At 42.0% G+C, this 27,700-nt stretch overlaps 1 protein-coding gene across 4 annotated transcripts in view; it reads left to right on the top strand.

Annotated features, from left to right (window-relative positions):
- GHR (growth hormone receptor) overlaps positions 1-27,700 on the top strand; it is a 188,727-nt gene that overhangs the window by 47,589 nt on the left and 113,438 nt on the right. The window contains exon 1 of one of the 4 annotated variants that reach the window (XM_039545027.1): positions 26,676-26,693. The exons of the other annotated variants lie outside the window; for them this stretch is intronic. The gene's annotated coding sequence lies outside the window, so the exon portion shown is untranslated. Of the gene's footprint in view, positions 1-26,675; positions 26,694-27,700 lie in introns of those variants that run through there. 4 annotated transcript variants of the gene reach the window in all.

Consider the following 27,700-nt stretch of genomic DNA (forward strand, 5'->3'; position numbering starts at 1 on the left):
CCACAGTGGAGAGAGGCACAGGTGGAACTGGTGCTTCTGGCTCACACAAAGAGCCTGCACCACCAAGTACAGATCTCTGTCCCCAGCCTCTCTCTTTCCAATGGGTTTTGGAACCCATGTGCCCCATCTAGCAAGCGCTATCCAGCTGACAATGAAACCCCCCATCACAAGACAATTTTGTAGTTCCCCATTTACCCAATCAGGGTGACAACATTTCATTCCTCCTGCCCCAATAACAACGAAATTGGGGCTCCCACAGCTGCGAAAATAACCATCCCATGCTGCTTTGCGGTATGCTAAGTGGGGTGGGAGTGCCCATGCAAATAACCGAAATACCAATGCAACACTTTCCGCACTCCCCATAATTTACCACCAGATGTCAGGGTGGGGCTCATCCTGACTCTGCTTACATAGATAAGGAATATTAGGGCTTGTCTACAAATGGAATTGTTCCTGATTAACTCCATGTGTGGACACTTTTTTGTTCCAGATTAAGAATACCTTCTTCTTCTTTAGCTGTTTGCACCCATTTTAGGTATGTCCATGGCCCCATAGTTGCAGTGTCTGAACAGCTCATAATCTTTAATGTATTTATACTCACAACAACCCGATAGGATAGGGCAGTGCTATTTACAGATGCAGAACCAAGGCTACACAGGAAGTCTGTGGTAGCTCTGCAGATTGAACTAGTCTCCAGAGTTCCAAGCTATTCCCCTAACCAATTGACAAGTCTTCCTCTCTTCCCTATCAGGAGACTTTTGCCCAATGAATAGCTGCTTTGGTATGTGCCAGCTGCCTGAGGGCGTCACCTAACTTGCATAATGTGAAGCAATTTGCAGACATCCTCTTCTTTAATATTTTATTTTGGGTTTATAAAATGGTCTGAATAACACTAATTCTTATAAACCAATCCTAGAAGAACAAGAAGTAACTGAGTCACTACTTTATGGCCTGATCCGACTCCAATGAAATTTATGGAAAGTCAGACCTTGACTTCAATAGGATTAAGATCATGCCTTAGTGCCTGTCTAGGATTGCAGCTTCTGCTTCCCACCCCACCCCATCTTCCATAACAGGAGAAACAAATTGCATTTTCCACACAGAAAATGCAAATGGGAGAATGGATAATTCTTTAACCAAAGGAAAAATCAAGTAAGATAGGCAAATGGAGTGAAAGTAAAATCATGGAACTGATTAAAAATCTAGTCATGCATAGATGTGAGGTATGAGGTTTGGAATCTTTGCGCATCTGAGGGGCTCCCTATCCATAATCTCTTAAATCTTCCTTTGCTGCAATAGCAGACCTGCAGCTGTTCTTGTGCTTATTCACAAGACTGAGACTTAACAGTGTTGTGCAGTGCTTGGAGAAGGACAATTTTAACCATGTGATTAATCGATTTTAAAGCTAACAGGGACCATTATGATCAAGTCTGGCCACCTGCAAAACACAGACCAAAGAACCATATCTGGAGTTCTTGTATTATTATTTTTGTACTACAAATAGGCTGCAATTGAGATCAGGGCCCCATTTGCTAGGCCCTGTATGTATACGTAATAAGGAGTAGTCCCTGCCCAAATGAGCTTACAATCTAAATAGACAAAGACTGAGGGTAGATCTACACTGTAGTTAAACATCCGTGACTAGCCTGGTGCCAGCTGGCTTGGGCTAAGGGGCTGTTTAATTGCAGTGTAGACATTTGGGCTTGGGCTGGAACCTGGGGTCTGGTTTTGTGAGGGGAGGGATAGCTCAATGGATTGAGCATTGGCCTGCTAAACCCAGGGTTGTGAGTTCAATCCTTGAGGGGGCCATTTAGGGATCTGGGGCAAAAATCTGTCTGGGGATTGGTCCTGCTTTGAGCAGGGGGTTGGACTAGATGGCCTCCCAAGGTCCCTTCTAACCCTGATAGTCTATGACCCTGTGAGGTGGGAGGGTCCCTGAGCTCAAATGTCTACACTGCAATTAAACAGCCCCTTAGCTCAAGCCCTGTGAACCTGAGTCAGTGGCACAGGCCAGCCATGGGTTTTTAATTGCAGTGTAGACGAATCCTAAGAGTAAGAGGGAAAACTGAGCCACAAAGTGAAGTGGCTAGCTCAGAGTCACACTGCTGAGACAGGATCAGACCATAGGTCTCCTGACTCTCAGTCCATTAATCCAACAGCTTTTTAACTTGAGCAGTTATTTCTAGTATGTAATTGTCTCCCCATTCTTGGTGCTGGACTACACCGTGACAGTATGTGCTAAATTATTCATCTGCATTGTATTTCTAATGTAAAACATTGTTTTAAACTACAAAAACCATAATGTCTTTGCATTAATGTACATACTGTAACTGGGGATCACACTCTATTTTTTTTCTTTTGCTCTGTCTGTATTTTGTTTTATGCCAAACCAAATTAATAACCTTCAGAGATTTATTTGTAATGCACTTTTGGAATTACCTTACCAGTACTTGATTTCATGTCTGGTATTTGTTATGAAAATAGTACACAGGTTAACTTGTAGTACAAATGAGGGCTCTCCAGGTCTTTCTTTCCTGTTTTTTCTCTCTTAATATGTTTTGAATCTATTAATTTTATTTCAAGATACTTTGCTGTTGTATGGTAATAGCAGCAACCCCTATTTTAATTAATATAAATTATAGATTAACAAGATCATTATTAATACTCAATATTCTGTTCTTAAGAGTGTGACTTTCAAAATCTATTAGCTAAATTGTGGTCCTGAGAGCCAAAAAAATGCTGGGGAAGAAAAGAGGGAAGCAGCTGTGGTTAACCCAGCACTAGTGGAGGGGGGTTATTACATAGAGGAAGAGCTGCTTGCTAGTTCATCCCTCTGCCTTGTCTGTAGAGCATTTTCTGTTGCATTTTTTTGAATGAGTGTTCATTGTTCCAAGTGGCCCCCTCTCCCCATTCTTCTGTCTGTGTGTAGTCTGTCAGTGATCACAAGGCTCCGTTGTGTAAAGCATTTATCGTACATCAGAGGACTATGAGTTGAACTTTTAAAAGTCCTCAGTGATGGCTTAACTATGCTCCCATTGAAGTCAACAGTAAACTCCATTGACTTCAACTGGAGAAAACTTAGGCTAGCAAAACACTTTTGAAAATCCCTCCCTGTCGTGGCTATATACTTGTATAGTGTGCGCTGTTTACCCATCTCTAGCTGCTCTCAGTGGTGGTGTGGTGGGACCATAGCCATGCCCCTGTGCACCCAGACAAAACCCCCCTTTTTTAGATTGTGCATCATTGTGGGCAGCAGTCGCAAGGCCCTACTTGTGCTCAGGGAGGACAAGTAGATGTAATATGGCAGTCTTCTGCACAGGGGTGTGGGTAGGGATGGGGTGCTCCCTGTGTCCTGTAATTACCACCCTCTCCTGGATTAGCCATATTTCTGGTCTGGTAGTAATTGGGTCATAGATTCTTTATCTAATAAAGGCAGATGTGTGGGTAAAATCATGTGGTTCTCTGCAGTGTATGTGTATAAGATTTTTCAGCAATATTATAATAAAAGAGAACAATTACTAGTGACATTTGAGTATTATTAATGTTATATGTAGCAGACAGAGGCATGAGACTCAGTGGCTGGAAGCTGAAGCTAGACAAATTCAGACTAGAAATAAGGTGCATATTTTTAATAGTGGAAATAACTAGCCATTGGAACAACTTACCTAGGGATGTGCTGGATTCTCCGTCACTAGAAGGCTTCAAGTCTGGATATGCTTCTAAAAGATATTCTATGGGCTTGATGCAGAAATTATTGTGTGTGATTCCTGGGCTTGTGTTATGCAGGAGATCAAACTATCTGATCATAATGGTCCCTTCTGCTCTTAGAATATCTAGGTGAAATCTTGGCCCCATTAAACTCAATGGCAAAATTCCATTGACTTCAGTTGAGTCAGGATTTCACTCTATGAATCTATTTAATATATTAAAAACTAGGAGATAAAATCATTGATATTATTTTACTTTTCTAAGAAAAAAAGTGAGTGAGTTAAAAATATCACGGGAAAAGAAAGTGAATATGCAGAAATGTATGTACAGGTACAAGGGTGGAATTTGCAGGGGTTGTTTGAAGCTGGCTGTGTGATTTGCTTGAAATCTAGGCCAGAGGTGTATTTGCCAAGTATATAGCAGAAACAAGGAGGGTGAGGTAATATATTTTATTGGACAAATAATAAAAGGTATTACCTCTCCCACCTTGTCTGCCTCATATCCTGGACCAGTAGGAGTGTCACAAGGAGACTTTGTTCTAACTTGGATGCTTATGATGTTTTATGTATAATAATTAGGAGCCATTGCATGACAGAGTAGCTTTCTCTTATAACAGCCTTCCAGTATGGATGCAGAAAATATCTTATCCAAGAAGTCAAAATGCACTCAGGCCAGAAAAAAACATTTACAAAAACGAATTTTCCTTTCACTTCTCCAGTCTGACCAAACCCTATTCCTGAATACACTGAGATGGAGCTGCTGCATCATTTTAGACCATTAAAAATTCTTCCTGGAAGTAGCTGGATAATGAATGATTTAGTTACATTTTCCATTATTTTAACTATAATCATCTGATACTGTTTTGTTTCACATCCTTCACTAAGAAACTCTGGAAAGAACCCCACAATTTGTTAGAAAAATACAAACCCAAAACTTAGTTCCACTTTACTACTTGGCTTCTATTTTAATTATTTAAACGTTGCATGTTGTATCAGTCAACTCTAGTATTCCAGTAATTACTAAAATTACATTACACCGTATCGTGCCAGTATTACTGGATAAGTGTCTGTGTGCTGTCAGTTTTATGATCAGTCTGTAGTTGTTAACTTAATAATAATTATACACCAATATAAATACAGTCAGATTGACTAAAATAACCTTCCCTGATAGCTTTCTGCATAAATCCATTGCTTGATTGTGGTGTTAAGGTAATGGATGGTTAATCATCACATAGATTTACAAGAAAAAACTGAAGATTAATAGGACTTGGACTTTATCATGTGAAGATGTAAATCCTGAGACAAGCTTCTGTGAGAGAGCTAATTTGATGAACCAGTATGCTTAAAAGCACAAAAAATCACAGCATGGAGCAAAAAGATTGAGGTGATGGTTCCTGGGAGCCGCAACATAGGTCTCCGCATTCTAGGATAATTGAGACTCTGGGGCACTTCTACTAAAAAGGCAGCTCTTCCACAGTTCCAGCTACCTGAACAGAAAGGCGCACTCAGACGCAGAAGTTAACAGGCATGGAGAACCTCAAAAAGAGAGTTGTGAGGCAGGCTAGTAGGGCAGCATATGAAAGCTGCTGCTGCTCTTGCTCTGCCTGTGCTTTGACTAAATTAACAACTTCAGCCTCCGGTGTTGCCAGTCCAATACAGGTTTGCTCAGGTTTTTGTCCCCCTACCCAACTGAGGTCTTAGCTCTATGGCCCATCCCCCACCTGAAGGGCTGGGCCCTGTTTTGCTTCCGTGGGCTCTGCCCAGTTATCAAACAAGCTACATAAAAGCTGTGTTATCCAGCACTTCATCAACCAGAAAGCTCTATTAACCATCATTTCTGGTAACTAGGACTAGTATACTGCCCAGGACGTTATGCAATTGCACATTCTGCACTCTACTTTTATGCAAAAGAGGCAGAAGACAATAAATCAGGGATTTATTCAAAAAAGCAGCTTCCAGGATGTATCATTAGGCTGAATCTGTAATGATCCTATCTCTTACACTTTCTACACTACATCAACAACGATAATTGATGTTGATAATGATGACTCTGAGGCACTGCAAGATCCTGAAGTGCCTTCTGAATCATCAAAGAAAGATTAAAACTATAATGAACATAATTTAGTGTTAAGTGTATTTTTAGTGATCTGGGTGTATGCCAGGCGCTGCCCATAGCGATATGAAGTGTCATAAGATAACTTACTGTATAGAAAACTTTACCTGTATAAACCTAAGTGCTTCAAGAAACCAACCACTCTGCAGTGCAGTACTACTACTGGGTTGGTGAGTACCTGTATTCTATTTTATACTTTATTCCTTTTATTGTATTCTAATTCTTGGAAATAACTCAGTTAACCAGAATTTTTGACTAACCAGCACCCCCCATTCCTCCAACATGCTGCATAACAAAGCTTTTACTGCAATACCTTTGTGAACATTTAACCTGATTTTTTTTTAATTAAAAAAATCATTTCAAATTGAGCCCAATGTGTGTAATCACTACATTTTTCTTTTTCTTTAACCTGTGTGCATGGTTTAAATTTTATTGCATTGTCAAGGATTTGCTGATTATGAATTATGTGCAACTACATATGTTTGTCTTCTGGAAGCTCTGTAAATATGTAAACTTGCCATTTATCCTTTCTGATTTTATTGCTCTTTGCTAAATTAGCTAACCAAATAATGTTGCTAATGGGAAAGGAAATGCAACCATACTGCAGAAGTCTAACGCTTTTTACCTGGCAGTACAGTTATTGTTTTCCCCCTCCATTATTAAGACCAGTAGTAAATGTCTTAATTATCTGAAGTTGTGATAAGAACATAAGAACGGCCGTACCGGGTCAGACCAAAGGTTCATCTAGCCCAGTATCTGTCTACCGACAGTGGCCAATGCCAGGTGCTCCAGAGGGAGTGAACCTAACAGGCAATGATCAAGTGATCTCTCTCCTGCCATCCATCTCCATCCTTTGACAAACAGAGGCTAGGGACACCATTCCTTACCCATCCTGGCTAATAGCCATTTATGGACTTAACCACCATGAATTTATCCAGTTCTCTTTTAAACGCTGTTATAGTCCTAGCCTTCACAACCTCCTCAGGTAAGGAGTTCCACAAGTTGACTGTACGCTGCGTGAAGAAGAACTTCCTTTTATTTGTTTTAAACCTGCTGCCTATTAATTTCATTTGGTGACCCCTAGTTCTTGTATTATGGGAATAAGTAAATAACTTTTCCTTATCCACTTTCTCCACATCACTCATGATTTTATATACCTCTATCATATCCCCCCTTAGTCTCCTCTTTTCCAAGCTGAAGAGTCCTAGCCTCTTTAATCTTTCCTCATATGGGACCCTCTCCAAAACCCTAATCATTCTAGTTGCCCTTTTCTGAACCTTTTCTAGTGCCAGTATATCTTTTTTGAGGTGAGGAGACCACATCTGTACACAGTATTCGAGATGTGGGCGTACCATGGATTTATATAAGGGCAATAATATATTCTCAGTCTTATTCTCTATCCCCTTTTTAATGATTCCTAACATCCTGTTTGCTTTTTTGACCGCCTCTGCACACTGCGTGGACATCTTCAGAGAACTGTCCACGATGACTCCAAGATCTTTTTCCTGACTCGTTGTAGCTAAATTAGCCCCCATCATATTGTATGTATAGTTGGGGTTATTTTTTCCAATGTGCATTACTTTACATTTATCCGCATTAAATTTCATCTGCCATTTTGTTGCCCAATCACTTAGTTTTGTGAGATCTTTTTGAAGTTCTTCACAGTCTGCTTTGGTCTTAACTAACTTGAGCAGTTTAGTATCATCTGCAAACTGACAGGGGGGAGGGATAGCTCAGTGGTTTGAGCATTGGCCTGCTATACCCAGGGTTGAGGGGGCCACTTAGGGATCTGGGGCAAAAATTGATCCTGCCTAGTGAAGGCAGGGGGCTGGACTTGATGACCTTTCAAGGTCCCTTCCAGTTCTAGGAGATTGGTATAGCTCCAATTATTACCTTTTATTATTACCTTTAAACTCTGCAACCTCACTGTTTACCCCTTTCTCCAGATCATTTATGATAATGCTCAATATGCCTCTATTTGTATATTCAAAATCTGCAGCCTTTATCTCTCCAGTGTTCTTTGAAATGAAAGTAGCATCAGGATATGTTAGCTGGATGTCTGAAATACCAAATAAGCAGTGAAATGGTGAAGAATGTTGGCATTTAGCTATCATCATTAGATTTCAAGGTCAGAATTCCATTACACTAAATAGTGGCATCTTGCATCTTTTTGTTACTTTTAATTTTCACTGTGCTCAGCTGGAAGTCCAACAGGACAAAAGTACAGCCATGCATGGTTGGCTTCACAACCAGAAGTACTAGAAATGTCTGACTCCTTTGTATCTTTCCCCTGTATTAGTAATATAGCAACATTTATGGATTTCTTGCATCCATATTATCTCAGGTGATGAAAAAACTTTACCCTAAAAGGAAGCAAGCTATGTCATTCTTTACCCCACTTATGTAATGCAGGGATTCACAACCTTTTTCTTTCTGAGGCCCCCTCCCCAACATGCTATAAAAATTCCATGGCCCACCTGTGCCACAAAAATGTTTTTCTGCATATGCAGTAGATTAAAAGTCAGGGCCAGCGTTAAGGGACAGCAAGCAGGGCAACTGTGCAAGGCCCCACGCCACAGGAGGCTCCGCAAAACTAAGTTGGTTTCATCCCCATGTGGCAGGGTTCAGGCTTCAGCTTTGGCCCTAGGCAGCAGGGCTCAGGCTTTGGCTTTCTTCCCTGGGCCCCAGTGACTCTAATGCCAGCCCTGCTCTCTATTTTATTTTGGCGGACTCCCTGAAACCTGCTCACAGACCCCCAGGAGGCCGCGGACCCCCTGGTTGAGGAGAACTGGTGTAATGTGTACAACTCAGAGATGAGCTGCCTGCTGCAGGATGAGTGGAATGCAGTGAAGTGTGTTTGCAAACCTTGGACAAATTTGTTTTCTCCAAGATACCTAGTCCCTATCTAACTGAGGCTGATGTGAAACAAAAGCATCTTATCTGATAGGCCAATATTAAGCATGGTTTGTTTCCTCCACCACCAATCAAATTGTTGAATTGGTATGCAGCTGTGTGGGCTAGAATTTGGAGTGCCAGCTGTGGTTTTAGCAGCTTGAAAATAAAATTTGATTTATGGTAAAGGAGACTGAAGCCATGTGCAGCAATAATCATGTGGCATTTTCTCTTGGGAGGCAGAAGCAATGAATATAATTTTCTTTGGCTAAGAATAGCTGAAGCCAATTTTCCAGTTTAAATCCGGAAATATGGAAGCATTCTTTTTTCTCCATGTGGCTTTAACAGTTTTTTACAAGCTAAAGAGTTTAGAAGGAATTGTTAATACAACTGGTAGAGAGAGTGGCTAAAGGAAAACAATATTCCATGCAGAAATAACCTAGGTTTGTTGGTGGTTTACAAGTATCAACTTGTCTACACTATAAATACAACCATGTCAGGGGATCTGATTACAACATTCTTGCCCCTAACTTAGTCACAATACAGTTCTGATTTTTAGTGCAGATGGGACTATGATCTGTAACTATGCTAAAGCTTTGAATATGACCAATGGGTCTGTCTTAGGCAGGCCCTAAGAGGAAAAAAAAATTGTACAGTAACACAACAACTCCATTATATCATATGTATCAAAGGTCTTTAGTGGACACCCAAAACATTTAGGTAAATAAAGTTATGTTGATTTGGGAAGCCACCCCAACAGCTGGCTAACATGATTTTGGGGTGTTGGTTGCCTTACCGGCTGGTGTCCTGACTGGTCCATAGTGCCAACAGCATGGTGTTCAATGTGCTCCAGGGTCAGAAATTGTCTGTCTGACACAGCATTCTGAATTTGTAGAGCTTGGAATGCCTTGAAAACTAGAGCCTCAGGTATATAGCCTATTTTAGGATGAATGTTCCCGTTATTGGGGTGTGTTATGTTAGAAAACATAAGGTCATTAGTGCAGAGAAGAGCTGACTGTTCCTTACACTTAGCTCAGAGCTAACCAAAGATTGCACTTAACAATTTTTACTGACCTTATACATTGCTATTTTGTACAGCATCAAAAGCTTTTTGCCAAGACCAGTAAATGCTATCTAGGTCCCTGGCTTACATAACCTCTCTGACGTCAATTCTTGTTTTCACAAAGAATCCTATCAGCTTCGTTGGGCTGAACATGCCTTTGTACGGGTACAGAGAAAGGCTACTAGGATGATCTGAGGAATGGAAAACCTGTCTTATGAAAGGAGACTCAAAGAGCTTGGCTTGTTTAGCCTAACCAAAAGAAGGCTGAGAGGAGATATGATTGCTCTCTATAAATATATCAGAGGGATAAATACCAAGGAGGGAGAGGAATTATTTAAGCTCAGTACCAATGTGGACACAAGAACAAATGGATATGAACTGACCATCAGGAAGTTTTAGACTTGAAATTAGACGAAGATTTCTAACCATCAGAGGAGTGAAGTTCTGGAACAGCCTTCCAAGGGTAGTAGTGGGGGCAAAAGACACATCTGGCTTCAAGACAAAGCTTGATAAGTTTATGGAGGGGATGGTATGATGGGATAGCCTAATTTTGGCAATTAATTGGTCTTTGACTATTAGCGGTAAATATGCCTAATGGCTTGTGATGAGATGTTAGATGGGGTGGGATCTGAGTTACTACAGAGAATTCTTTCCTGCGTGTCTGGCTAGTGAGTCTTGCCTACATGCTCAGGGGTCAGCTGATCGTCATATTTGGGGTCAGGAAGGAATTTTCCTCCAGGGCAGATTGGCAGAGGCCCTGAAGGTTTTTCGCCTTCCTCTGCAGCATGGGGCATGGGTCACTTGCTGAAAGATTCTCTGCATCTTGAAGTCTTTAAACTATGATTTGAGGACTTCAGTGGCTCAGACACAGGTTTGATACAGGAGTGGGTGGGTGAGATTCTGTGGCCTGCGTTGTGCAGGAGGTCAGACTAGATGATCATAATGGTCCCTTCTCACCTTAAAGTCTATGATTCTATGATATTGATTATGAAAATGTAAATAGCCTTCAGTATTTCAGCCATTCATTGTAGTTCAATTCATGTGCAATGGTCATTGTTATATCTGCTGTTGACAAAATGCAACCAATTGTGGTGACTCTGCAAATGGACTGTAGTGGGTTGTTATGGAGGAGATTGGGCTTTAAGGGCTGAATCCAAAGCCTATTGAGGTCCATGGGAGTCTTTCCATTGACTTCAGTGGGTTTTGGGTAAGGCCCTAATTTGCCAGAGGAAAAGACAAAAGAAGTTTTTAATAATTAAGAATTATGGTTTTGCTTGGTAGGTGCAGGGCAGGTGCAAGTGCAGGCCCAGCATAGGTGACTACAAAGAAAAGAACATAGTTATTTATAGTATTAGTGGTGGTATCACATACTAGTCTAGTACTAAGAAATATGTACATCATAAGACCCCAGTCCTACAAAGACTTGTACACATGCCTCCGTTTACATGCTGTGAGTGTTACCATTAACTTCAGTGGGTCTGTTGTCTAGGTGTGTATGTGAGCAGGTCTTTGTAGGATCAAGGCCTAGGTGGCTATTCTTAATTATGAGAGAACCTCAGCGTGCAGCGGTTCTAATTTCTTCTTGGTTTCCTCCCCCCCACGCAATCTTCTTTTAATGAGGACTGAGACAAAAATTAATTTATCAGCAGCATCTACCTATTCCAATAAATTACCTTCCATCCCTTAGAAACTCCACTTCCTCCACTGATCTCTTGTTCCTTACCTGTTTGATGTACAATTTGTTGTTTATCTTAACCTTTTGTCCAAGCTGCTTTTAGTGCCTGTCAGCTATTATGTATACTCGTTCTGTAATCGTCTCATTCCTGCTCTCACTGTACAATACATTTTTTATACCTCACATGTGTCTGTTACCCTTGATAATTTTTGTGCTTTTTTGTTCTTGTACCTTGGCTCCTTTCGTTTTGTTTGTTTAGCGCCCCGTTGCTATGACGTGAGGTATATGATGATAATCTTTAAGCACTTCTAACAAGTTTGTTTTGTGCTGCTGCTCTTTTCAGAGCTTCCATGTTTATTTTGAGGTCAGAGCAGCACTAAAAAGCTAGTAGAAAAGAGCTGATATCTGCAGGGTACAGAATCTGGGGAAAAATAAGTATAGGACACTACTTGAACTCCACCCACAAGATCACCCTCCACACGCAATCCCTGAATAGTTGTATGTGTTAACACCGTTGATGTTTTGAATTTGTTATCATTAAGCTTCAGAGTTCCATTCTGATGAACTGCAGAGTTCATATCTCTTGGAGCTGTTGTTTTGTCAGCCCATCTGCTGATTTAGGAACATTAGATTGCATTTAGAAGGTGATCTTTGCAAACATAGGGCTGGAAACAGTTCAGGGTGTGCGTGTGTGGGTTTTTAATAACAAAAGCTTACATGTTGCAGAAACTGATAGGGTACCAGAAAAGTGTTCATATGGCATATTGCCACTTAACCTGCACTATGTGACTCCTGGTTAGGGGTAACTGTAAGCTGCTGCATTCTGTGGGCAATGTTCTGCCCTCAGTTACAGCAGAGCAATCTGCTGAAGACAGTAGAGCTGCATGATTGTAACTGAGAAACACAGTTTGGCTACTTGTGTTAATTCTTCAAATTGTTCTAAAATTGATATTGTTTTTAAAAACTGCAAGCAGATCAGCATAAAGCTGAGAAGTTCTATGCACTATCATAGGATAGGGCTAAGGAAGAAAGAGCCATGGGAGTTGTAATCAATGAAAGGGTTTCTTTAGATGTTACAGGATTTTTAAAGCTTGAGACAGTCCTATACTAAATACTGATACGAGTTCCCTGGGTCTGTTTCAGGTTCGGGGTGCCAGGCCATATCCCTATCTGCTATTTCATTAAACCAGCCCCATCAGCTTCATCTTTAAATAAAGTTCCAGTATCTTAAATAGCCAAGAAGCATTAGAGGAAAGCGAAACATGCAGTAGTGCTACATGTATCAAAGAAACATCTGTAAGATGAGAAACACTACATGGACAGCTAATGGCTGGACCAGGCTGAAGATAACTGGTCAGAGTTGCCTTTACTATCTGTTTTTAAAGTTATTAATTAGTAATCAATTAAAACCTCTGTAAAGTTCTATGCAAATATAAAGTATAGATAGATAGATAGATGTGCACAGCTGAATACCAGAATTCTAACCACTGCCCTCCTCTATGCATATGCTCTATCCGTCTGGATATATCTCCACATGACCCTCCTGGCTGTCTTGACACAGTCTTGGTTTTGCTCTCAAAGAAACCTATCTTCCAGATCCACATTAGAACCTTACCTTTCTAGCCCATGAAGCATCCAAAGCCCTCTAGCAAAGTGACAAAACACCCTGCCATTCATTTGTTATCTTTTGTTTCTGGGTAAATTCTGTTAGGGGTGTGTGTGTAATGTGATTCATTTCACTCCTGAAAGTGATGCTTTAAAAAAATACCTTTCCTCTCCATCCCTCCCTCTGTCTTGAGCCTGGTCTACACTAGGCGTTTAAACCGGTTTTAGGAGCGTAAAACCGATTTAACGCCACAACCGTCCACACTAGGAGGCACCTTATATCGATTTTAATGGCTCTTTAAACCGGTTTCTGTACTCCTCCCTAACGAGAGGAGTAACGCTAGTATCGGTATTAACATATCGGATTAGGGTTAGTGTGGACGCTGATCGACAGCATTGGCCTCCGGGAGCTATCCCACAGTGCACCAGTGACCGCTCTGGACCGCAATCTGAACTCGGATGCAGTGGTCAGGTAGACAGGAAAAGCCCCGCGAACTTTTGAATATTTCCTGTTTGCCCAGCGTGGAGCTCCGATCAGCACGGGTGGCGATGCAGTCCGAAATCAAAATAAAAAAAGAGCTCCAGCACGGACCATGCGGATGTGATCGCTGTAAGGGCAGGCAAATCCGTTCTATCAGCGCTCCGTTACAGAAGATGAAATTCAGAATCCTTTTTTAAAAATCTCCAGACAGACGCCATAGCAGGGACTCAGCGCACTGCAGCGTGACAAGCGTAACGGAAAGCCAAAGAATCAAATGGACGCTCATGGACTGGAGGACTGAAGCTATCCCACAGTTCCTGCAGCCTCCGAAAAGTATTTGCATTCTTGGCTGAGCTCCAAATGCTTCTAGGGTCAAACACAGTGTCCGCGGTGGGTCAGGGCATAGCTTGGCAATCTACTCACCCCCCACACACACACCCAGAAGCGAAAGGGAAAACAATCCTCTGACTCTTTTACATGTCACCCTATCTTTACTGAATGCTGCAGATAGACGCGATGGTGCAGCACTCAACACCAACATCCTTGCTCCCCCCACGCTATGGCTGGCTGATGGTACAATACGACTGGTACCAGTCCTCATCATCAGCCTATTGGCACATGGGGCAGTGCAAAAGGACTGGTAACCATACCAACTTGCTTGGGACCGGTCGATCAAGGTCGCCTGGTCCTAATTTTTCCTGGTAGATGGTACAGTATGGCTGATAACCATCGTCGTCATAGCAACAGGGGGCTGAGCTCCATCAGCCCCCACCCTTCATGTGTAAAGAAAAGATTCAAGTGCCCCTGAACTAGCAGAGAGATGCTGGGCTCCTCTCCTACACACTCCTTACTGTCCTGTCTGGACTATCATAGCAGCTGGAGGCTGCCTTCCACTCATATCTCACTAACAAGTCACTGTGTCTATTCCTGCATTCTTTATTACTTCATCACACAAGTGGGGGGACAATGCTACGGTAGCCCAGGAAGGCTGAGGGAAGAACGGAATCAACAGGTGGGGTTGTTGCAGGAGCACCCCCTGTGAATAGCATACAGCTCATAATTTCTGCAGGATCTGACACAGAGCAGCTGTGCTCTCTGGTTCTCTGATACAGCGGTTCTCTAGTACACTTGCCCATATTCTAGGCAGGACTGATTCTATTTTTAGATACCAAAAAGGAGGGATTGACTCAGGGAGTCATTCCCAATTTTGGCTTTTGCGCCCCTGGCTAAGAGCAGCCAGGGGCACTTATGACAGCAGCAAATGGAACAGTGCAAAAGGACTGGTAGCCATGCCCATCTTATTACCAATTTATGGTATGGTAGATGGTACAGTATGGCTGATAACCATCTCTGCTGTCATGCAAAAGCAAAAGCATGCTGCTGTGTAGCGCTGCTGAATCGCCTCTGTCAGCGGCATCTAGTACACATACGGTGACAGTCACAAAAAGCAAAACAGGCTCCATGATTGCCATGCTATGGCATCTGCCAGGGCAATCCAGGGAAAAAAGCCGCGAAATGCTTGTCTGCCGTTGCTTTCCCAGAGGAAGGAGTGACTGACGACATTTACCCAGAACCACCCGCGACAATGATTATTGCCCCATCAGGCACTGGGATCTCAACCCGGAAATGCCAAGGGGCGGGGGAGGCTGCGGGATCTATGGGATAGCTACGGGATAGCTACCCACAGTGCAACGCTCCAGAAATCGACGCTATCCTCGGACCATGGACGCACACCACCGATTTAATGTGTTTAGTGTGGCCGCGCGCACTCGATTTTATAAAATCTGTTTTACAAAACCGGTTTATGCAAATTCGGAATAGTCCCGTAGTGTAGACGTACCCTGAGAGATCCTAACCACACTGCTCTTATGTCCCCTCTTGCCCACTGCCTGAGTTGTGCATCTGTCCCATTTACACATTGGTGGCACAGAATTAACATTGCTAACAAATGTAGCTAGGAGAGGGACTGAGACCAAGAGTGGAAGAGGAATGACTGTTCCTCAGTATCTTCTGGCTTACATAGCAAAACTGTCTGAGGTTACAAGTGACTATTGTTATAATTCATCAGCACCACTTGGTAGAGAAAGGAGACCTGTAGTTGGTTAGCCCTGACCTTGGCAACAGGTGTCACTGTAGACAACGGCTTTAGAATGGTAAGGGTCCTGCAGGTTACTTAAACAGCTGTGCAACGAAGAGCTGGTAATTGAATTGTGAAGCATTATTATTGTATGATTGGTCAGAAAAAAAGCTTCTTTCCTTCCAGGACTGGACTAAAAGAACAGACCACGAGAGCTATCACGAGTGAAAGGTCCCTAGTATCCTATAACATTCTTATGTTAAATAAATAATATCATGACGATCCCATTAGTGACATCCCAGGTTGGTTATTTAATTCAGAATGTCACTCCTTTTGCGGCTTTCTGCTGAGTGATATTCCAGCATGAGTGATATTCCAGCCAGGAAGTGACAACCTATACAAGCAACAAGAAAATAATATAAATTCAAATTAGATGATTTGACTGGTCTTCTGAGAATGGTACAGGCAGACTATTTATCTAATGTTCTGATCTGTGGCTGCACAAGTTGAATTCTTAGATACTGCAGTTGTCACCTGAATCATCTATGTGGCATGGGGAATAGAACTTTCAACTCTTCTATCCCAAACCACTTTCTCTCCCACTTGAGCTAAAGGAGAATGCCCAACTAGCTTAGTCAATGGGCATGTACATTCCAGCCAATAGATGGCAGTGAAACATTACAGTTCAGTATGCTGAGATGCAAAGGGGATAGAATAAGTGGAGAAATCAGCATAAATGCATGCATGCAAGCACTATTTTCAGGATTTCTTAGAGTTTCTTGAGTGTTTTAGACTGTAAGCTGTTGTCGGGAGGAAGTGTCTACCTTTGTATATAGCCTAGCATAATGCATCTGGAACCCTTATTGGGGATTGTGGATACATATTGCAAATCATAAATAACAAAGTAAATTTTCTTATAACATAGAGATGATGAAAAGAAAAATTTTGGCAGATGAAAATGCTCACATAGTGGGTATCAGCTGTAAATCCATGTGTGATGACTCACTAACCACTCTGTGCAAAAGTGGAACAAGAAATAACTTTAATTCAACTCATGCAGGATAATGATATGAACTCCCAAGCAGCCTGCTCTGCAGAATGAGCACAGGGCTGAGAGTAGGAAAACCCTGAGTTCATACTTGGCGCTCTACCTGTCACTCAATCGGTAGCCTTGAGCAAATCACTTAAGCTTCCTGTCTCGATTTCCCATCTATGAAATGAAGATATTGGTACCCATTTATCATATAGCAGAGTTGTAAAAATTAGTCAATATTTGCACAATGCTGTGAATGTGTAAAAGTCTGATAAGTGATAAGTAGTAGTATTGCTATAACCTGTCTACCCTTCTCCAGTGACTAAAACATGAGGTATTTGAGTTAATACTTCACAACACACCAAGACATAGAGAAATTCATAATATCTGCCCCCTTTGTGCTGAAGCACCCTATACTACTTGTGATAGCTTTCTGTTATACATGCCTGTGCATAGTGATTACAGATCCGTGTTCCCTCTCTCTGTCACTACCCTACACTGCCTCGGAATCCTGGCTCTTTGCTTGTACTTCTGCTCTTCTTCTCCCCCTGCCCGCCACGCCACCCCCCTGTTTGGTTTAAAACATTGACTCTGCACTGGATCTGTCTTTGCCCTTTATTAAATCATAGCAGCGGCAATTAGAAGGGGCTGTATGCTTGGCTGTACACTGTGACATACAGTTGCTGCCATGCTCATATGAAAGCAATGTACAAAAGCACTTAGGGGAGCTTGGAGGGCCGTCCTGGCTGACAGGATGCACCTGCTAGAGGAATAAAGAGACAGCAGTATCATTACTATGTAGTCTTTATTAGTGACTCAGCAGTGACATTTAGGTAGGGAGATGAACAAAAGACAAAGTCTCTACCACATTTTACCCTGACATCCCTCCTGCAGCCGTGCTATGATAAGATGTACCGCCGTGAAGACTGTGCAAGCAGCTAGTATTGTCTGCTCTTCAAGTCAGGAGATGGATCATTAGTCTGCTCTGGGGGAGTCAATTACAATGTTTTAGCAGTGTGAGTTTCTGAATCAATGAGTCAAGGCATATTGGGGAGAAATCCTGGCTCCACTGAAGTCAATGGCAAAAGTCCTATTGACTCCAACAGGGCCAGGATTTCACCCATTGTCTTTAAATCCAACAATCCTTTAATGCAATCAGTGCCTATGCCTTCCCCTGGAGCTGGCTATGGACAGCACCACCCAAGAGCATTGTTTTCTTTTTCTTTCCTTCCCCCCCAGCTTCTTGCTAATGTCAGGGACCTACAATAAACTAGCAGGGGAGGGGAATACCATTAGGTGTGTGTTACTGTAGCAGGATTGCCAACCCCAAGGATTCAAAAATGAGTCAGGGCTCAAAAAGTCGTGATATTGGCTTTAAAATTAAGAGATTTAAAAATGATAAAATATCAGTTTCTTTGTGTGTTGTCTTTTAGTTTCTGAGACTTTAAGATGCACTTGGGTCACATTTTCAAGCTTTTCTCTGTAAACATGAGGGCTAGAAATATTTTTAAAATGAGAACTGACTTTCTGACCTAATCAGGTGATTCCAGGAGCAGAGGCTTCAAGAGATGCAACAAATATCATGAGAGTTGGCAACACTGCAGATAGATAGCTCTGAAATGGAGAGGTTCATGCTGCCAAACAAGCTATCTTGTTGGGTCTTCCTGTGGAAGGGGTTTTGTAGCCATTTGGTGTTTTATTCCTAACACACCCCTATCATTCAAGGACCTATCCCTCTGCAGCTGCTATGGAAGCATCTCCATGGAAGCTTCATTCGCTGTCCTGCTCCGTAGTAATGAAGCAAAGTATCAACTCTGTTCTCTTTTCTACCCTCCCCATTTTCCTATTGCTCAAAATGTAATTAAAATATGCTTGACTAACCAAGAAAAGCACATTTGCCTGCTCTGTATTTGTAAACAAAATTTGCTGTGTAACTTTTTTCTTGACCGTTCAGATGTTCAGATGAATAGCGCCATTCATCTCTGCTGTTTCCCTGGGGAAAAGGGAAATGAAAAAGCCAATTCTTAAGCTGTTGGTGGCTGAATGAGACTGGGATTTTTTGGTTTTGCACAGATATTTGGAATAGGATCTGCTTTAACATGAAGCAGGGACTAATTTTTTCATCCTTGTTCTTGGGGAAAAAATATATTATTAAATGCAAGTAACTGTTAATGTACCATTAGAGCATAGATTTTTATACTCAAATGGAAATTCAAAGTAATGGTTCCCAAAGCAACTGTAACCGGTCCACAGTAAAAAGTTGTATTTTTCTGTGGCTGTGTCTAGTGTTAATTATAATGCCTTAATGTGTATATATGCAGTGTTGTGGAATTCTGATTGGGATTAGAACAATGGGCCAAATTCTGCTGAGTTACATAGGAGTAACTCAAAAGGAATTGCTGTGAATTTACATTGATTTAACAGAAAGCAGAATCTGGATCATAACTTAGGATTTCCAAACTTAAGTTGGTGTAAAATCATAAACGTGGTGTTGCATTAATGATTTTATTTATTTATTTATTTGGTATTTGTGTTTTAATTTCCTTGCTTTTTAGAAGTTGGAGAGGGCAAAACACTTTCACAGCATGCATAATTTGAAATTGGCTATGCCCCCTTTGGATGCAGTCATAAAAGTAGTTCCTCGGGCAGCTTTCAATGATTTTGCACATGTTTCAACTTGCAATTCTGCATGTGTTGTAGATAACTGAAGCATTGTTTGGCAACAGGGTTTTGTAAATGCATAAGTCATTATTTTCAAACACATAAATATGCTACTTGAAACTTTGTTTAAAAGTAAAGTCTCAATTTTTGTGTTTGGACCCTTTAGGTGTGTGGACCAGCATAGGACAAAGCACAAAAGTGTTTGATTGAAAAATTAACATCATGGGCTGATTGGGCACAGGCATCCACATCTCCGTAAAGAATAAGAGATGATAGGTAGGGTGGGAATAGGCTGCGAAGGGCTTTGAAACTGAAGATAAGTAGCTTATGTTTGATGCGATAGAGAGGAAAGAACCAATGAATGGATGCAAAGAGAGGTGACATGGTTAAAGTCATGAGCTAGGAGAATGATCTTTGTAGCAGCATTCTGAATGGATATGACTGAGGCAAAATTGCATTTGTCAAAGCCAGAAAAGAAGGATGTTGCAGCAGTTGAGACACAAGATAAGAGCATGGACGAGAGTTTTAGCTATGTGGGTGGATAGGAAAGGCTGTATCTTAAATGTGATGCAGAAGGAATCAGGAAAACTTAGGCTGGATGTGAGGACCAGGACAGGTCTGAATCAAGGTGGCAGACCTGAGTGACAGGCAGGATGGAGATTATTCTCCATGGTTATTGAGAAAGGAGGTAGAGGGAAGGGTTTGGGAAGGGAAAGATTACGAGCTCTATTTTTGGCTGTATTGAGCCTGTGCTGATAATTAGACATTCATGAGACGGTGTCAGAGAGGCAGGTTTTGGTTTGGACTGAAGGGGACAGGTCTGGAGAAGAGAGGTAGCTCTTTCGGTCGGTGAGTTTAATTTGTGTTTCTGGGTGTAAATACCCAGAGATAAGGTGCAGAGAGAGAAAATATGGGGACCAGGGACAGAACTCTGTGTAGAAAGTTGGATAGGGTGGTAAGGAGCATCCTCCAAAGAGGACACTGAAAGAGCAATAAGAGGTAAGAGGGAGAACCAAGAGAAATCAGAAATGCAGAAGCTGAGTAAGGACAAGATTTCAAGAGAGGAGTATGGTTGACTGTATCACAGATGTTGACATGTCAAGCAGGATGAGGACATAATACTGGCTCTGAGGTTTGGCAAGGAAAATGCCATTACTGACTTTGGCAAGAGTGGTTTCAGTGGTAAATTAGAGAAGGTCTTAGATGGAATTGGAGGAAGAGAAATTCCAGATAGTGACCCTAAACAGCATGTTTAATGAGCTTAGAGATGAAAGAGAGAAGGTAGATGGGATGGTAGTTGGAGAGGCAAGTAGGGTGAGGGGTGTGTATTTTTGTTTTGGGGGGGGGTGTTAAAGTGGAAAAGACTAAATTTTGCTTGTATTGTAAGGGGAAAGAGCCAAAGGAGAGTGAGAGGTTATGGAGAAGAGTAAGGGTGCAGATGAGGGTGGGCATGAGGGGGAGCTCATGAGATGGGATGGTGTCACTGGGACAAGTTGGATGGGTTAGTGGAGGAGAGTAGACGAGACACTTTTTGACAATGGCCTATTACTGATGAGCAATCCTTCAGTAACTTTGTGTAAGGAAAGAGATCAGAGTTCATCCCCTCCTCCCTGCTCCAAAATAAAAGCAGGCAAAGGGAGAATGGAGTAGAAAATGACACTGACCTTATGCCTGGATTAAAGGGATGGATCCTTTTGAGATTTCCCTCACATATTTATATTTTTAATTTTTAAAAAGGCCTATTTTGCAATTCCATAGTAATCTTATCCTTCTGGAACCCTGTGGTACACAGAAGATTGGTGTGTGGTGACCTATAATTACCCATAATTTCCTGGGCTGATGGCCTGGAATATCTCAAATGCCTGGGGGGGTCAAACATAAAAACCAAGAGTGCTCAGTGATCTCATTGTGGTCTTCATGCTCTGCCTAAAGTCCCCAAAGCATGTTTGGACAATTGGAAATCTAACTTGGTTCTGCTGGAACTCGAAAAGGAGGTGTCTTTTTTTTTTTTTTTCCTGGCAAAGCCACATTGATTATTTTCTGTGAAAAGATGCTGTCATTTTAGTTATTGCTTTTATTCGGAGAGCTAACCCAGTGATTGATAGGAATGGAACATTTGTCTTCAGTAACATGAGGTTCAGCAATTTATGACAAACAAGGGGTTAAAACTATTGTTTGTTCTGTAGTCAGGGTTATTCCATTTCTGAGCTCCCTTGGTTATTTTGAAGGCTTTGTCTTGTAAAAACTCCAGTAACTCCCACTTCTCAGCGTGCTTGCGACTCTCTACAGCTCTCCTGTCCTTTCCAAGGTTCCTCTTCCCTACCTGGTTTCTCTCTGATGCAGACTACTCTTCGGGGCCTGTCTGTGCACTGTCCTCAGCCCCTCTGAACTAAATACTCTCATGTATGCTTCACACTAGCCTCCTCCTGGGCTGTTTTGAGTCCTCACTTTCAGCTCTCCTAGTCCATTCTGGGCTTCTCACCATAACTCTTCCCTCTCAATCTATAGTTCAACTAGTGCTGTCCTTGGTACCTCTAGCTCTTTCCCTGTAATTACAGCCATTATCTCTAGGCAACTCATTATACTCTGAGTGACATTGTATCACAGGGGTCGGTAACCTTTGAGAAGTGGTGTGCCGAGCCTTCATTTATTCACTCTAATTTAAGGTTTTGCATGCCAGTAATACAGTTTAACATTTTTAGAAGGTCTCTTTCTATAAGTCTACAATATATAACTAAACTATTGTTGTATGTAAAGTAAATAAGGTTTTTAAAATGTTTAAGAAGCTTCATTTAAAATTAAATTAAAATGCAGAGCCCCTCGGACTGGTGGCCAAGATCCGGGCAGTGTGAGTGCCACTGAAAATCACGTGCCATAGGTTGCCTATCCCTGGTGTATCAGGTTGTCTGTCACTTTTACTGTCTTCTATTTATGTTTCACACTGACCCACAGCTTTCTATTTTGTTTTCATAATACACCGCTAGCTCGATATAACGCCACCCGATATAACACGAATTTGGATATAACACAGTAAAGCAGTGCTCCGGGGGGAGGGGGCTACGCACTCTGATGGATCAAAACAAGTTCAATATAACATGGTTTCACCTATAACGCAATAAGTTTTTTTGGGGCTCCCAAGGACAGCGTTATATCGAGGTAGAGGTGTAATTGTTTGTTTGGAACTGTTAAATGATCCTGTACAGTATTCCTTCCATCTCTTGTTTAGTGTCCCAAGTGAGTATACCTGATGCACTCATTCAAGTACATGCTATTTTTATACTGTTCTTGCTCAGGGATAGCTGCAGTTTTTCAGAAACGTGATAGGGCCTTTTCAGCTCTGCCACACATGCACAAGCTGAAACACGATTAGGAGCCATTCATTGGGAGTATACATTCTCCTCTGGGGGATGGGCCTGCAGGGCACAGCACTTGGAAGTACCAGTTGGTCATGACATATATAATCATTTTGGGAGTTTACATGCATTAAAGGGGAAGGGACTGAAAAGAGAATATCCATAGTACTCTTGGGGGAAAAAGAAGAGCCATTCTTAGCTGGCAACTGAAGGGTTACTAGCCCACAGAAATCATGAATGGAGTTAGTTTGTTAAAGTGAAATTCCTTCTCTCTCTGCTTTCTTGTGCTTATTTGCAGCCATGATCATGTGTTGCTGCCAAAGGGGGAATTGGCACGAGTGGCGGTGGGGAAAATGTTCACTCCCTTTATACAGCAATAGATGTTAATATGACTAATCACAGCTTTTACTTTCCTGGTCTCATTCCTTTCCTGCAAGCTACCCATTGTCAGAGTAATAGAAACTTGAAAGGAAATCAAGTGATCTAGTCCATCTTCCTACCAGAATTGTCCCTGTACTGTATTTTTGAATGCTTTCTCCAGTCTAGTTTTAAATGTCCCATGTGATTAATATTCCACCTCTTTCCTTGGAACACTTTTGCTCATGTATCACTAGCAGGAAACTCTTGAACCTATTCAGTCTGTTTTCCTATTAGTCTCCAGTAAGTTGAGCCATTCTGCCCCAAGTCCTCTTTTTCTTCTTTTACGATAGAGATTATTTTGCAGAGTTATTTCTAGCTCTCATATGTGAGTTAATGACTTTAGTGTTATAAAACTCGGTCTCTTTGGTACAAAGTGTCTGCTGCCATAAGAAATGCTTGCCAGCTTCTCCTGCCACCTGCAGCAACTGGAGTGGTTGATACCTGTTTGTTTGTTTGTTTTTCCTTTCTTTATACCTATCACTAACCACCCATCCAGGGCAGGAAGTCCTCCGCAAAACATTTACATTGCTGGTCATCCATGAGGGGTTTAAAAATACACTGGACAGAACATTGCCAAAAACTCTGATGTGAGCACAAGAAATGCGCTGATCCAGCTACACACGTCTACACACATGTACACAAACAGTCCCATGGATTTCAATGGAACTATTCAGTGTGTAAAGTTAAGCATGTGCATGCGTCTTTGTAGGATCGGGGCCTAGAGTTTGAATGTTTGTATCTAATTATTATACAATTAGTGCTTGCAGCTGCACAGCCTGCAAGCTGAAAGTGGTGTACTTGCATAACTTCTGCCCTGGCAAAGTATCTGCTGTACACTGTTTTGATGGATCACTTTTGCCAAGACACGTTAATATATCCCAGAATGTTATATGGAAAACAGATTGGATTCAAATTTATTTAGAATCTGTTATATTGCAACAGTATCTTTTTCAACCTGTATTTTGTGTGTGTGTGTCTGTCTGAGTATTTTTTGTTTTCAGTTCTCACGCTCAGAATGACTTGCTGCTTGAAAATTTATACTTGTCAAGAAGTCAATAGTGTAACCTTTGAAAAGACAGCACAGTAATACCAAAATGGAAGTCTTGATCCTTAACGCCAAAGTCTTAAAAACTGCCAAGATGAGTCAAGAGCTTCATTATGACTCTGAGCCAGAAATTTTAAAAAAAGGAGGGTGAGGACTTGGAATTATATATTGTTTAAATTAAGTCTGTTAGAATGGATATCAAATGGTATAACGATGAATCCTAAATTGCTATCATAAAAATGCACATGCTAGCCAAGACCTGGTAATAATTATCCTGCCCATAAGAATTCTCTGTAATGTCTTCATTCGTTTACTGTTAGAATCAGTTGTTTCTGTGGCAATGAAAACTTCCACAATGATCTATTGTTAAGGGGAAATAAAGTATGAATCCCTTTGCCTTGATATTATTTATATCTATTGCAAAGTGTTTGGAGTCATGATGACTCAGTGCTCTCAGTTGCAAGAAGGCAAATAAATTCACATATACCTCCATAAATGGCCCATAGGATGGAAAGACAACTGGAAGGTTGGATTCAGCATGTGATGACAACATGTATGGTTAAGATTAGAGTACACAGTATGTTAAGGAATTACCAATGATTATCTGATCTGGCATATTCTGTGGAGATATCTTAAGATATCTCTTCAAATTACAGCGTACTGGAATGGAAGATGGAGCTTTCTCTGTCTATGTTCATTGCAGAAATTTGGTGTTTTCATTTGACTGTTTCTTGGCATTGCCAAGATCTCGGTTAATCTCTCTCTTCATATATTGCTGATATTCTGACTGTGAAGCTTTGAACTCAACAGGGACATCATTTGCTATCTGGCAGGGGGGACAGTTGCTCCCTCAACCTTAGGTTGCCTCCTGCCCCCCAGACTTTTCATACCTCTGCACCAGCTGCCGCTGCAGTGTCTCCCCCACACTGGCTGAAGGTGTGAATTGCACAAGCTTTAAAGCAATGTTCCTTCTGTATGTGGCCCCTCAGGATACAGAGAAAATACACATTTAAGGAACACACAGGCTCAGTTTGCGAAGTTGGTATTGAGGCAAAAACAAACAAACAAAAGTCCTGCCACCAAGGAACTTTCTCTTCTTTAGCTGGCCAATTAGACCATCCATAAGTAAAGATTCATTTTTGTGGCAAGGTGAGGTGGTCTCATCATTAGTCTTTTCTCTACCACAGATGAGCAAGTTTCCTGCCATGTGCCCGCAGTAGCTCAGAAAAAAGAGGCAGCCTGGAGATACTCTCTCAGCCAAGGAGCCAACAAATCATTTATACGCCATCACAGTGAAATTCACTGTGGAAAACTAGCACATGTGAGGTTCTTTTTTGGTCTGTTTTTGTTTTAACATAATTGGCTAAATACTTAGAGAGAGAAAAGAGCCCATTAAAATATTTAACTATCATGAAGCTATGAAACTTCTTGGTCAGAGCAAAGTCTTGGCAGCCTGGAGTCTTCTATAGTCTTACCTGGACTGAGTAACTTGTTGTCACCTTGGAATATCAGGTGACTTCCTTGTTTCACAGCAGTCAGATCAGTTATGAAACTGGGTAAACCCAGGATATCACTGAAAATCAGATGCAGCTCCATGCTAAGCTTCCACTGGTAAATAAATCTCAGGGAAGAATGTATAAGGTAAAATGCACGTGTGACTTGTATGTATACATATTAATTTAAATGTGTGTATTTTTCCTGCCATTGTCAATTTGAAGTTAATTATTCAAGTCAAGAGGTGTTTTTTAAACTGACTTATTCAGGTTATTTCTATTACTAGCCATTTCTACTGGATTCAGTTTCTAAACTTGAATCGACCTTAGGGAAGTCTGGAAGCAACATGGTTGGGGTTTTTTGTTTTGTTTTAAAGTAATTGCTACAGAAATTGGAGCAACGCGCTCTCTTCAGAAGACAAGCAATGCGTTTCAGATGGTTAAGTTGAAAGAAAGAAAGACAGACCCAATTTTCATATCGCCTACTTATGGTATCTGCAACAGGGTGGCTTGCTCCTGGGCTGGAGAGGCTGGGGCAAAGCCAGCTCTGATTTCAAAATGAGCCCCACCTGAGGGGAATAATGTATTTTTAACATAAAAGGAAGCAGAAAGTTGTAAGGAGAGGGGTGTGGTTGAGATTGGGAGAGGCCAGAGGCATGGCAGTAAACTAGAGAAGAGGCTGTGCTGAGCCTGGAACCGATGAAAGACAGGACTTCTATGAGTTCTGTTTAGGACATACTCTGTTGCCAGTTTGGTGAAGAATGAATTAAGGGATTCTGGGCTGAAAAAGGTAACTGGAACTTTTGTGAGTTTGAAAAGGGGCCCTGCTGAAAGGGAAATTGAGGTGGGTGGGGGCCATGGAACTACAGTACATAGTCTGTATTATTTTTTTTTTTTTGTGATCATAGTTTAAGTCTAGAAGTAATAGTAATTGTCTAGTCAGACCTTCTGTATAAAACAGACCAGACAGCCTCGCCCAATAACTTCTGTTTGATCAATAGATAACTTTTGAAAAGATACACTAATCATGAATTGAGACAGCAAGTGTTGGAGAATCCACCCGTCCCATTCCTAGGTAAGCTGTTCCAATGGGTAATTACACTGAAAAATGTTGACCTTATTTCCAGTCAGTCTGTTTAGATCAGTGGGGCCCAAACTTTTCCTGTCTGTACCCCCACTCCATTATTGCACAGTTGTTGACTCAGCAGAGGAGCTTGGGCTGAAGGCAGAGCTGGGAGCAGAACGGCGGATGGGGGAGGAGCTGGGGCTAGAGGTGGAGCTGACTTGGGGGTGGAGAGGGAATGAGGGCAGAGCTGGGCTGTGGTTGGGGTCAGAGCTGGTTTAGGGGCAGAGCGGGGCTAGGTGGTGCTTCCTCCCCGCCCACTGTGGGGGCTGGTCGGGTCCCTGATGTGCACTTCCCAAAATGTTCCTCTATGCCACCCAGGGGGGCACACCCCACAGTGTGGGGCCCAATGGTCTAGATTTAGCTCCCAGACATTGGATCTCATTATGCCTTTTTCTGTTAAATAGCCATCTACTCTCAAATACCTTCCCTGTGTAAATAATTGTAAGCCATGATCATGTCACTTTTTAGCCTTTTTCTTGGATGAACTAAATAGATTAACCTTCTGCAGTCTCTCTGTAAGTCAGATTTTCCAGACCTCGGATTGTTCTTGTAGCTTGTGGACTGGGTCCACTCACCGCTCCAGTGCCTCCTCGTGGCCAATATGGGAATTAGCTCTGGTAGCCAGTATGCCTTGCTCTGGTGGTGCTCCACCTGTCACTTCTTCTGAACCCACGTCCCTCCAAGTACCATGATGTCCTCTTCAGTGACACAGCCCTCCAGCCATGTCACACTTAGTGCTCCCTGCTTCTAGGAGATGTCTCTGTAGTCCCTATCCAGCCACTTCTCTCAGTGGTGACTGTAGTCTGTTGCTTAGCCACTTCCTCAGTGGCAAATGGAGGGGCCTGGGCCTGCCCACTACTCTGGGTGCCAGCCCAGGGACCCTGTAGGAGGCCGCTGCTTGCAGTGCTCCCTCTGACTTCTCAGTAGGTTCCCTGGGCCACTTCCCCGCAGCCCCA

This window comes from Mauremys reevesii, linkage group 6 (genome assembly GCF_016161935.1).
Source record: "Mauremys reevesii isolate NIE-2019 linkage group 6, ASM1616193v1, whole genome shotgun sequence".
In the NCBI taxonomy this organism is placed as follows: Eukaryota; Metazoa; Chordata; order Testudines; family Geoemydidae; genus Mauremys; species Mauremys reevesii.